Source organism: Macrotis lagotis, chromosome 2 (genome assembly GCF_037893015.1).
Source record: "Macrotis lagotis isolate mMagLag1 chromosome 2, bilby.v1.9.chrom.fasta, whole genome shotgun sequence".
In the NCBI taxonomy this organism is placed as follows: domain Eukaryota; kingdom Metazoa; phylum Chordata; class Mammalia; order Peramelemorphia; family Peramelidae; genus Macrotis; species Macrotis lagotis.
This window is the reverse complement of record NC_133659.1, coordinates 60,743,433-60,755,191: the sequence shown is the minus strand read 5'-3', so window position 1 is coordinate 60,755,191 and position 11,759 is coordinate 60,743,433. Positions and strand designations below refer to the sequence as shown.

Here is an 11,759-nt window from a genome sequence, read left to right as displayed (position 1 = left end):
TCACTAGTAATTTCTGAAAGTTTAAAAATTCAAAACTTTGACAGACTTTTAAGCTTGTCCCAAAAAAACTAAGTAAAGAAAACAGTCTAAAATAGTTTAGAAAACTGGTACCAAACTCCCCTTCTTTGACTGTGGAACACTAAAGATTTTTAAAGATTTTTTTCTTTGTATTGGCTGATTTTGCTGTTCTCCCCCACCTTTTTATGTGTTTATAAGGAATGGACCTCTGAGAATGAAAGAGAGAAAATGGGAAATATTGATGTAAATATATATATATATATATATATATATATAATTTATTTTTTAAAAATCTAGAGTATGATTGTTTAGCAGATTATGAAGAAGTTGGGGGTGAAAGATGATGAAAAATGATATGCTGGAAGAGCTTCCATGACCTAGGTCTAACTTTAAATGAAATATAAAAATCTCACTAACTGTCTTATACCATCAGATAGGCAAGAAAAAAATGCTAGGCACTGGTCAATGTGGTATAGTATCCAGATTGCAAATCCAGGAAATAAGAGGCCTAAGGTCAAGTTCAAGATCAGTCATTTACATGACCTGAGGAAGCCAATCTATTTGTCTGGGCTCAGCTTCTACACCTTAGAGTGGGAGGATCTGAAGATGATTATTAAGGTTCTTTCCCCTTTAACATTCTGGGTTTAATTTATGTCATAAGAGGTACAGACCATGCCTTGTTTTTTCCTTCTGTAATCCCACAAGGTACTATCGAATCCAAAAAAAAGGGATGACAAGGGCTATTCAGAGGACCATTCAGTTACCCTAACAGCTGGATCCATATTTGTCTTTTTCAATTTAAGCAGGTGGTGAGGGTAGTCTTCTAAGTACTACATCTGTGTTCCAATATGAAAAGAAAAGAAACAAAAATAGTTTTCCCTTTGAATATATATATATATATATATAAATAAAATCAATACAGTGACCTATGTGAAGATTTCTCATGAAAATATAACAATATAAGAAATGAGATACTTAGCTAAATCAAATTGGATCTTAGCAGTCTTCTATAACAAAGTGGATTCAGGTCTGTCCAGAAGGTCTAGTCTTCTACTTCCATATGAAAATTCAAAAGGACTATTGTGTTTTAAGTATTTTCCAACAGAAATATATTTTTGATGTCATGATGGTAGTTAATAGAGAAATGATTTGATGTATGGAAATAGGTTTTATAAATTCTTTTTTCATTCACATAACTATTCCATAAAATACCATGCAATTGTAGATTTTAATTCACATAAAATCTGTATAAATTAATATTATTGATAGTTTATGCTTGTAAATTAATTTTAAATTAGAAGTCATTGCCATCCAAATATTATCATTTCTTGAGTGTTCATTCATTTTTTTTTTTACTTACTCACTATACTGGTTAACATAACTTGAATTAGAAAGGTGTATCAGACAAGGAGAGGACCGAGACAAAGGAAAGGGTAAGAGCCACCAAAATCTTTTAGGGAATAACAAGAGTCCAAAGCTACCAGTTTTATCAAAGAATAAATTTTGCCAAAAATAATGTTAGTGCTCAGTAAGCTGCTAGGTCATAGATCTACCATTTAAAAGACCATATAATTTTTTAGAGCAGTCTAACCATTTCACCATGAAAATCATCTCCCTTTCCAAGGTTGAGAGGTGGGAAAAATGGTAATCAATTTCAAAAAAAGTTGTTAAATGAGCCCTGAAAAACAAAATGAAGGACCACCTGCAAGAATAAAAAACAAGATTCAGAATTAGTACAAAAAAAAATCTATAGCTATATATGTACATGAAATAAGAGGCTTCAAATCTGATAACAGAAAGAGAATTTGAATTTCAAAAAAGACATTTTGAAATCCTTGTAATAAGGTATAAATTAAATTTCAGTATTTTGGTTTTAAAAAGTATTAAAATTAGACCATTAAATTAAAATTCAATCATAAAATAATTTTAAGGTAATATAGGCTCAAAAATTAAATTTTTAAGGGAATAGGATTATATTTCAGTAAAAATTTCATTGACATAACTGAAAAAAATTTAAGTGGGCATTCTAAAGGAACATTTAAATTTAAATAACAACATACAAAAAATGCACATATTCATAAATATTCACATACACTTAAAAAATAGCTCAGTACTAAAATAGAGTACAGATCCATTCTAAGAAAATTGAACATTAAACAGAGCTTCATGTAGCCTACCTCATTTCCCAGTATCTGCCATTTTAAAACAGGAGAAACATTTCACTGAAATGCCTGATAACAACATAGTCTTATCTTCCCAGAGAAGTCTTGGGGCTAGAATTAGGAATTTTCTTCCACTCTTCCTGCTACAGCTAGAAGGTCCACAATAAGACCAGGTGAAGACCAAAGGAGTGGAATTGTGATGTGGGAAGGCCACTCCACTCATCTCAGTCTTAAAAATATCACAAAAATCTCAAACTCACAAGGTTAGCACTACCTGCCAAATAGGGTCAGTGGGCATGGAATTTCCTTTTCCTGGAATTTGGTAATTTGGAAAAATTCACATCATACAAATTTATAAAGGAAACATATAACAAACTCATTCTTACTCTGCCATTATTTTGAAATCACACACAAACACACATACACATGCACATCAATTTGTTAAGTAACAAAATTAAAGGACATTAAAACACTACAAAGAGGGGTAATTCTCAAGACAAGGCCCTCATTCTACAGATGAAGAAACTCCAGTCCCAACAGAAGTTAAGGTAAATGCCACTGGTCCTACAGTTAGAGAAGTGGGATTGAACCCCAGATGTTCCTACATTGGATCTAATTACTACTAGTACACTATACTCTTTCAGATACTAAACTGATTCAAAATAAACACATCCAATATTTTCCCTTTTCTTTTATAATATGGTAAATATTATGTATGTTACACATTTCTGGGCTTCTGGCCTTGAAGCATCAAACCAAACTCATTCAGTCTATGTTTGACTGCCTTCCTTTGAACTCTATATTGCCCCAGGAATCTCTTGAAAATTTAAGATCCTATCAGCCCTGGACCTCACACTCCTCAGTCCTTCTACTCTGTGATCAGAAGACTGAAGAGAGGAGACAGCCAGGGCAGCCAGCTCTGCATTTCTTACCAGGTTGCACTCCTCAGGACTTTACCACACCCCTATTCCAGGACCTTCCCCTTTCCCCTTCCCCTCTTCAGCTTCCTTTGGGTGATTGTCTTCTCTTCTATTAGATTACAAGTATTTTGAGCTCAGGAACTATCTCTTGCCTTTCTTTGAATCTCCAATGCTTAGCATAGTTCCTGCCAGATAGGCAGCTAAGGTGGCAAAGTGGGCAGTTTTTCTCTCAATTATTTTCTAGTTGTGTAATTCTGGGCAAGTCCCTTAACTGCTGTCTGCCTCAGTTTCCTCAACTTTGAATTGAAAATGATAACAAGACCTACTTCCAAGAGTTGTTATGAGGAGCAAATGAGATACTAATTTTTAAGTGTTTAGTACAGGACCTGGAACAAGTTGTTATTGCTTAGTCGTTGCAGTCACATCTTGCACTTTGTGAGGCCCATTTGGGATTTTCTTGGCAAAGATACTGGAGCGAGTAGCTTGCCATTTCCTCCTTCAGCTCATTTTACAAAGGAAGAAACTGAGGCAAAGATATGTTGGGAAGTGTCTGAGGTTAAATTTGAGTCTTCCTGACTTTATTCACTGTCATGTATCTATCTATATCTATATCTATATCTATATCTATATCTATATCTATATCTATATCTATATCTATATCTATATCTATATCTATATCTATATCTATATCTATACCTATACCTCTATCTCTATCTCTATATATCTATATCTATGCCCATATCCATATCTATATCTAATCTATATCTATGTCTTGCAAAACATACATGTATTTTATAGAACATATACATGTGTGTTGTAGAACATGCATACATATAACATGTGCTTTTTTTGTCTTGTAGAATCCTCTCATTTTACGGATGAGGAAACTGATGTCCAGAGATTAAGCTAGAGCATATAAATATGTGTGTGTGTGTGTGTGTGTGTGTGTATATATATAATATATATGTTGGGGGTAATATACATTTATATACTCCAGCTTAATCTCTCTGGACATCAGTTTCCTCACCTGTAAAACGAGACGATTCTACAAGCTGTCCTCCAAGGACCCTCCCAGCTCAGAGTAAAATGGTTCGTTTTATTTGCTTGCTATAATACATTGTGAATAGAATAGGGAGAGGGAACCTGAAGGAGCAGAAAGGAGAAAGGTCATGGGTCAATCAGTACTCCTGAATCTCTCAGATAGTATTGCTCTATCTCCCCGGGCATTCAGGTTAAGAGTCTGAGTGTATGGAGGATTGGTATTGCTCTCTATAGTAATAAGGGAGTTAGGAACAAGGGAGGGTTTAGGGGGGAGAGAAAATGATTCTATTTTAAACAGCTTGAATTTCAAATGTCCCCTGGAAGTCCAGTGTAAAATTTCTTAAAGACAGGCAGAAATGCAAGTAAGATTTGAGATAAACAGAAAGTTTAGAGCAGGATTTGAGAATCATCGGAACAAAGATGGTCATTAAATTCATGGGAGATGACAAGGTCATCAAGTGAATCAACATAGAAGGAAAAGAGGAGAGGTTGCGTGTTACCTATGGTTATATAGCAGGACCTAGATACAGGTCTGGCAAAAAATACCCAAAAGCACAAGTCAGAAAGATTGGAGAAGAACACAGAGAAAATGGATTCCTGAACTAGAGAAAAGAGAGTATTGAGAAGCGTGATCAACAGTGTCAAAGGTTGCAGAGTGATTAAAAAGAATGAGGATTAAGAAGAAGCTGTTAGTTTTGACAGTTGAGAGATTTTTGGTAAATTTTGGCAGTTATTTCAGTGGGCTGATAAGGCTGGAAAACAGATCATAAGGGGTTAAGAAAAGAGTAATAGAAAAAAATGTTTAGGCAACTAATACAGATGACATTCTCTAGGGGTTTAGTCTCAAAGGGCAGAAAGGATATAGGATGATAATTAGTGGTGGTGGAAGGATCAAGTGAGAGTTTTTTGAGATGGGGGGGGAATAGATGATATTTGTCCTTCATTCTTTTTTTTTAAAGAAAAATTTTTATTTATTTTGAGTTTTACAATTTCTCCCCAATCTTGCTTCCCCCCCACCCCCACAGAAGGCAGTGTTAGTCTTTACATTGTTTCCATGGTATACATTGATCTAAATTGAATGTGATGAGAGAGAAATCATATCCTTAAGGAAGAAAAATAAAGTATAAGAGATAGCAAAATTACATAATAAGATAACAGTTTTTTTCTAAAGTAAAGGTAATAGTCTTTGGTCTTTGTTCAAACCCCATAATTCTTTCTCTGGATACAGATGGTATTCTCCACTGCAGACAGCCCAAAATTGTCCCTGGTTGTTGCAGTGATGGAATGAGCGAATCCATCAAGGTTGATCATCACCCCCATGTTGCTCTTAGGGTGTACAATGTTTTTCTGGTTCTGCTCATCTGTCCTTCATTCTTTTTTTTAAGGTTTTTGCCAGGCAATGGGGTTGAGTGGCTTGCCCAAGCCCACACAGCTAGGTAATTATTAAGTATCTGAGGTCAGATTTGAACTCAGGTACTCCTGAATCCAGGGCCAGTGCTCTATCCACTGTACCACCTAGCCGCCCAGTCCTTCATTCTTGAAGAAGACCCTGACATCAGGTAAGTGATGCCATGACATGCACATGAATTGAACTTGAAGTGGGGGGGGCACTGTACTAAGTCACTTTCTCCTCAAGAGGTACCTGGTCTAGTGGCCAGATATGAATCAGGATAACTGGTGATAACCCTAGATGGGGGGAGTCAAATTCTATTTGTAGATGGGAAGGAGTTAGCTATAGAATGAAGGTAAGCTACAAGAGTAGAGTAAGAAGGGGGCCTTGGAGGAGACAAGATAGTACGGCATCACTTTTTCTTGTATAGTGGAGTTTACCTTGGTCATGAATAAATCCATGTCATCTGAGACAAGAGTGAAGGAGGAGATTGTAGTAGAAGGGATCTGAGAGGTATGACATGAAAAAGAGGGGGAAAGAGAGGGTCATGGCTTCAATTTTTTTCTCTCAGGTGAGGGGAGGAAGAACCATTGCAGACAGGAGGTGGATTGAAAAGATTTGAAAGAGTTGCTCTGGGCAGTGAGTTGATAAGGAAAGTATAAAAAATTATTCAGCAGCAGTGAGAACCCAGTTGGGGTTGTATAGCATAACTTCATTGTGAACCCACTCCTACAAATTGTGTGATTTTCTCCACTTTCATTCAGCAGCAGGTGTATAGGAGTGAAGGCAACAAATGCTTGGAGTGATCCATGCTCTAAGGATAAATAAGGTACTCAAGAGAAGACAATACAGAGAGTGGTTTCAGGGCTTGAAAAATCTTCCAGGATAAAGAGATTTTTTGGGAAATGATGAAGAAAAGTGGAGGAGTGAAGCTTGATGGGGGATATAACATTATCTTCTATTATATTATAATAAATATTTGCTTGATTGAATTGAAACAAATTAATGAATGAATGGATAGATGGATGGATGATGTTATAGAATATCTCGGCTTAATCCTACTTGGTGCCAAGACAACCGGAACCTCATAGTTCCTCTGATCTATGTCCACTTGACACCTACTGTTATTTTGTCATTTCAGTTTGAATGTTTCAGCTTTCAAATGGGACTTCCCGAGAGAGAGAGAGAGAGAGAGAGAGAGAGAGAGAGACAGACAGACAGACAGACAGACAGAGAGACAGAAGGAAGGAGGAAGAAAGGAAAGAAAGAAGGAAGGAAGGAAGGAAAGAAGGAAGGAAGGAAGGAAGGAAGGAAGGAAGGAAGGAAGGAAGGAAGGAAGGAAGGAAAGATGAAAGAACAAATAAGAGAGAGAGAAAGACAGAGAGAGAGAAAACGAAAGAGGGAGAGGAGAGAAAGAGGGAGAGAAAGAAAAAAGAAGGAAGGAAGGACAGAAAGGAAGAAGAAACAAAGAAAGGAGAGAGAGAGAGAGAGAGAGAGAGAGAGAGAGAGAGAGAGAGAGAGGGAGAGAGAGAGAGAGAGAGAGAGAGAGAGAGAGAGAGAGAAAGGAAGGAACCCTTGCTGTCAAAAAGTTTACCTTCTAAAGAGGGAGGCTATACACATGCACACACACACATATACAAACACACACACACACACACACACACACACACACACACACACACACACACACCAATTTTCTTGAGACAATAGCAGGAGGAAGAAGGTCCCATGTGAACTGAGCTTCTTGAGGTGGGAAATGAAATGTAATTGGGAAATAAGAAGAATGCCACTTGGACTTCGTTGTCATAAGAGAGTTGTTTAGATTGAAACTAGAATGATAGGTTGCAAATAGTTTGCAAAGGAATTTAAGTGTCAAACAAAAGAGTTTATATTTGATTTTAGAAGCAGTAGAGAACCACTGGAGTTTATTGAGTAAAAGAATAACATAGTCAGATGCTGTATAATTCTTATCCATTTGTTTCCAGTAAATGGTTCCACCAAACAAGGCTACCCCAGGTCAGAGACACTATCTGAGTCTAAATCTACTCAAACTTAGAGTTCTCAAATCTTCACTGATAGTTAATAGTTAGCAGCAGACTCAATTCAAAGCAAAGACTAAAAAATTTTCATAGTAGAATTAGCAATAAAATATTTTCCCTATAAGCCTGGGCCACATTCTCCTACAAGTATATTTATCATCACTGAGAACAGTGTATACATATAAGAAATATGCTTGGAGGGAACACATGTTAAGGATTTACACAGGAAGGGGCACACATGCATAGGCTGGACAATATTCAATAACCTGCTCTCTGGGAGGAAAGTATTCATGATACACTTTTATGTTTAACTTGCAATATTAACATTAACATTTTCTCCTTCATTTTCTTAAGTCAGACAATCCACAAAATAATAAATCAAATCATAAACTGTAGTATTTACTGGTATCTGGAATAAAAATGTTCAAGCTGAAAATTTTAACAATTGACTCTCGCTTTGTTAGTTTTGTTTGTTGTTTAGTTGCATTCAATTCTATGTCTCTTTATGACTCTCAAGCCAGTTCAAACACATGGGATGCACCAAGGAAACCACAATCTTGCATTATATGACTGCCAAAGGTTTTTGGTGAGGTCATTGTACTGTTGACCTTTTTTTGGGAAATCTCTGAATCATCTTTGCCATTTGCTGCTCAATGCCAATGCATTGTCTTTATCCAATATGTCTAATACTGCTAATATGTCTAATACTGATATGGGGTTCTGCCAGATACTAGTGCATATGACTTCAGAACTTCTCTCTGTATAGGTGTTGGCATCAGCTAGAAACTTTGACTATAGTACTCATTCTCATGAGGCTGAGAAAACTTTAGCATATATTTTTAGCTTAAAGTCCTTAGGCTATTTAAAGATATGAATCAGCAAAATGTCCACCCTAGGGGAAGAAAAAAGAACATACCTTTCTTTCTCCTCCCTTTCTCCTTAAGGCACCGTCTCTGTTTCTTAGAGGCTTAGCTAAAAAGAGGCTTTTCATCACCATTAGGAGATTCTCTGCCCCAGATGCCAAGCTCTTTAAAACTGGTAGCAAGAGTCCTCTCAGCTGGTTGGGAAAAAACTTCATAGTCTAGAGTCTGAGTATCACTGGGGAAGACTTTACTCTTTCTGACTCCCTTTGTGTCTTTAATATTTGCATTATACCTAATGAGCCTCTCTATTTATTGCCCTCCCAATAAACTGACAATAGCTCTACTATTCCTCGGTTTCTAATCTTCTTTTGCTATCATGTGCAAAGGAGTATTTGGGAAAGAAATAGAGGTAAAACTAAGCTCTGGGACAAGGACAGACACAGATACACACACACACACACACACACACACACACACACACACACACACACACACACAAAACAGGTTCCCTCTTGTCTAGTTTCTGTTTCTCCAAAGTTGACAGATTCTAATTCAAGTTCAAAGTATATTTTCCAGATTTGGGGGGTTTGATATTGACTTCAAATGCTTCTTTATCTGTTTGTTTCTCTTGAATTTCTCTAACCTGGTTTTCACAGTTGCTCTCCTGCACAGCAACAACACATTTTTCTTTTAACAAGATGCATTTTGTAAGATCACTGCTCCTTTAAACACCACTGAGAGCAAATTGTCCCAATGTGGGTATGCTAGCATGCCACATTAGATGGGATTTCCTACTTCCTTAGTTTTCTCTGTAGCATTTGTAAGCAACATTGAAAGTCAATTTTAAGAGGCTACTTAAGTAATGAGAATTACTCAGTAATTCAGATAATCTCATGCTATTCTTTTTTTTTTTTTTTTTGGTTTTTGCAAGGCAAAGGGGGTTAAGTGGCTTGCCCAAGGCCACACAGCTAGTTAATTATTAAGTGTCTGAGATCACACTTGAACCCAGGTACTCCTGACTCCAGGGCCAGTGCTCTATCCACTGCGCCACCTAGCCGCCCATCATGCTATTCTTGATAAACATTAAAGTTGGTGTTTTGGGCACCTGAGGCAAATTGAACTGGTAGCTACAATCTGTGAAGCTCACATAATTGTCATGGATACTTTAAATTCTTTTTTAGCTATGCCCAATCAGCCTATTTCTTTGTCTATTTTTCTAACTACCCATTCATCCATTCATTTACAGTCTGTTTCTATCATCTATCTCCCGAGTCTATCATCTACCTATATCTATCTAGTTATATCTGTCATATATGCCTGTCTTTATCTTCTCTCTACCTATCATCTACCTACTTACCTACCTATCTATCTAACTAATCTTTCATCTACCTATATCTATCTAGTTATATCTACTAGATATCTTTGCCTTTATTTATCTGTTTATTTTTCTAACACAGAAAATAAGCAGCAGAGCCTAGATTGGGCTCAAGATCCTGAGCTCTTTTCATTCTGCCATGCTATTTGTCTTTACTTGTCAGATTCTGGCATAGGTTCCTTAACTAAAAGCATGTATTTGATCTGCTCTTCAGGATTTGTCTACTTATTCTATAGTTATTAACCATCAACAAAAACAGTCAGTGAAATATGCAAACAAAAAGTTTTAATGATTAGACAAAAAAACCACATGTGCCAAGTTATTTATAGTGTTTTAAAATATGTATTTTCTTTTAAAAAGCAAACTAATTAAAGAAATGGGCAGCTAGGTTGTGCAGTAGATATAGTGCCGGACCTGGAATCTGGAAGACCTGAGTTCAAATGTGATCTCAGATACCTACTAGCTATGTGACCCTGGACAAGTCATTTAATCCTGATTCCTTCAGTCTCCTCCTTTATAAAATGAGCTGGAGAAGAACATGGCAAACCATTCCAGTGTCTTCACCAAGAAACCCCAAATGGGAATATGAAGACAGTCGGATAACAGCTAAAACAGTAACAAAATTAAAGCAATAAATACTTGGATGCAATTTATATAGAAAAACCTAGACAAAGAATGAGAAGACGTAGCTCCACCTCAACTTACTGTGTGACATTTATTTTTAAATGTATTTTTCATTATGAATTGAACTCACATCAACAAATAAGCATTTGAATGTACAAAGAAGAGAAAAGTCGTTTAGGCATAGTTGGGAGTTTCCTTAATTTTAACACAATTGTAATAAAACAGACTTGTTAGTTAGTCTCTGTCCCCTTCTGAATTTCTACTTTCTTCTGTGTATTTTCAAGTGTTTCATTTTCTTTCTTTTAAAAATTGCCACTCCCCAAACATACTCCCCCAAAATACCACTCCCCAACAAACACATCTCCCTCTAAGTACCTCACTTTGAGTCAAAAAAGTCAAATCACTATATGGGTTATGTATATCTAAAGAAGACAGCCCTTCCCTCCTGGCTTTCCTGATTTCCTTCAAATTCCAGTTCAAATCCTACCTTCTACAGAAAGCCTTTCCTGATGTCCCCAGTGCTAGTGCCTTCCCTTTGTTGTCCATCTCCAATTTGTCCTGTATATTCCTAATTTGCACACAGTTGTTTGCAGGAGTAAGCTGGTAAATGTTTAACAGTCTGTTCTCCTTAGCCAGTTCAAGCTGTCTCCAACACACAATTCGTTGTTGGAATAAGAACAACAACAAAACATTTATACAAAGCATTGTTCTAAGCACTTACAAATATTATCTCATTTGATCCTTACAAAAATCCTCTATTTTAGACATGGAACACCAGGATCAAATGTATATTAAGTGACTTGCTCAGGGTCACACAAGTGTCCCAGGCCAAATCTGAACAAATCATTAACATCTAGAAACCTCCATTTCATGTTATCTTTCCCTTTAGATTATGAGCTCCTTGAAAGCAGGGATTATCTTTTCCTCGTATTTGAATCCCTGATATTAAGTACAGTTCTTCATACTTAATAAATGCCTATTGACTTACTGATTCCCACTGCTTTACTGTCCTGGGACAACCCCCATATCTGAGTATGAAAACCATGACTCCATGAGGATAAATATGTGCTAAAGGACATGTGTGACCCATCAGCTCCCTGTGACTGGGAGATGTGTCAAGGATGACTGATGACTGAGCCAACTAGACGAGCCCACTCAGTAGGATATAGGAGCTGTGCTAATGTCCTGTCTCTTCTTTTATCACCAGTCTTTTTTTGGAGTCTCTCTCTCTCTCTCTCTCTCTCTCTCAGACTCCCAGTTGGGGAATGCAATTTCTAATGTATTTCCCAAGCCTAGTGGCTCCTGTAACCTTCAGTGAGCACACAGC

At 36.8% G+C, this 11,759-nt stretch overlaps 1 pseudogene; it reads right to left on the bottom strand.

Annotated features, from left to right (window-relative positions):
* Window positions 1-8,538: 8,538 nt before the first annotated feature.
* Window positions 8,539-10,978, bottom strand: LOC141511878 (uncharacterized; annotated as a pseudogene).
* Between the last annotated feature and the right edge of the window lie 781 nt (window positions 10,979-11,759).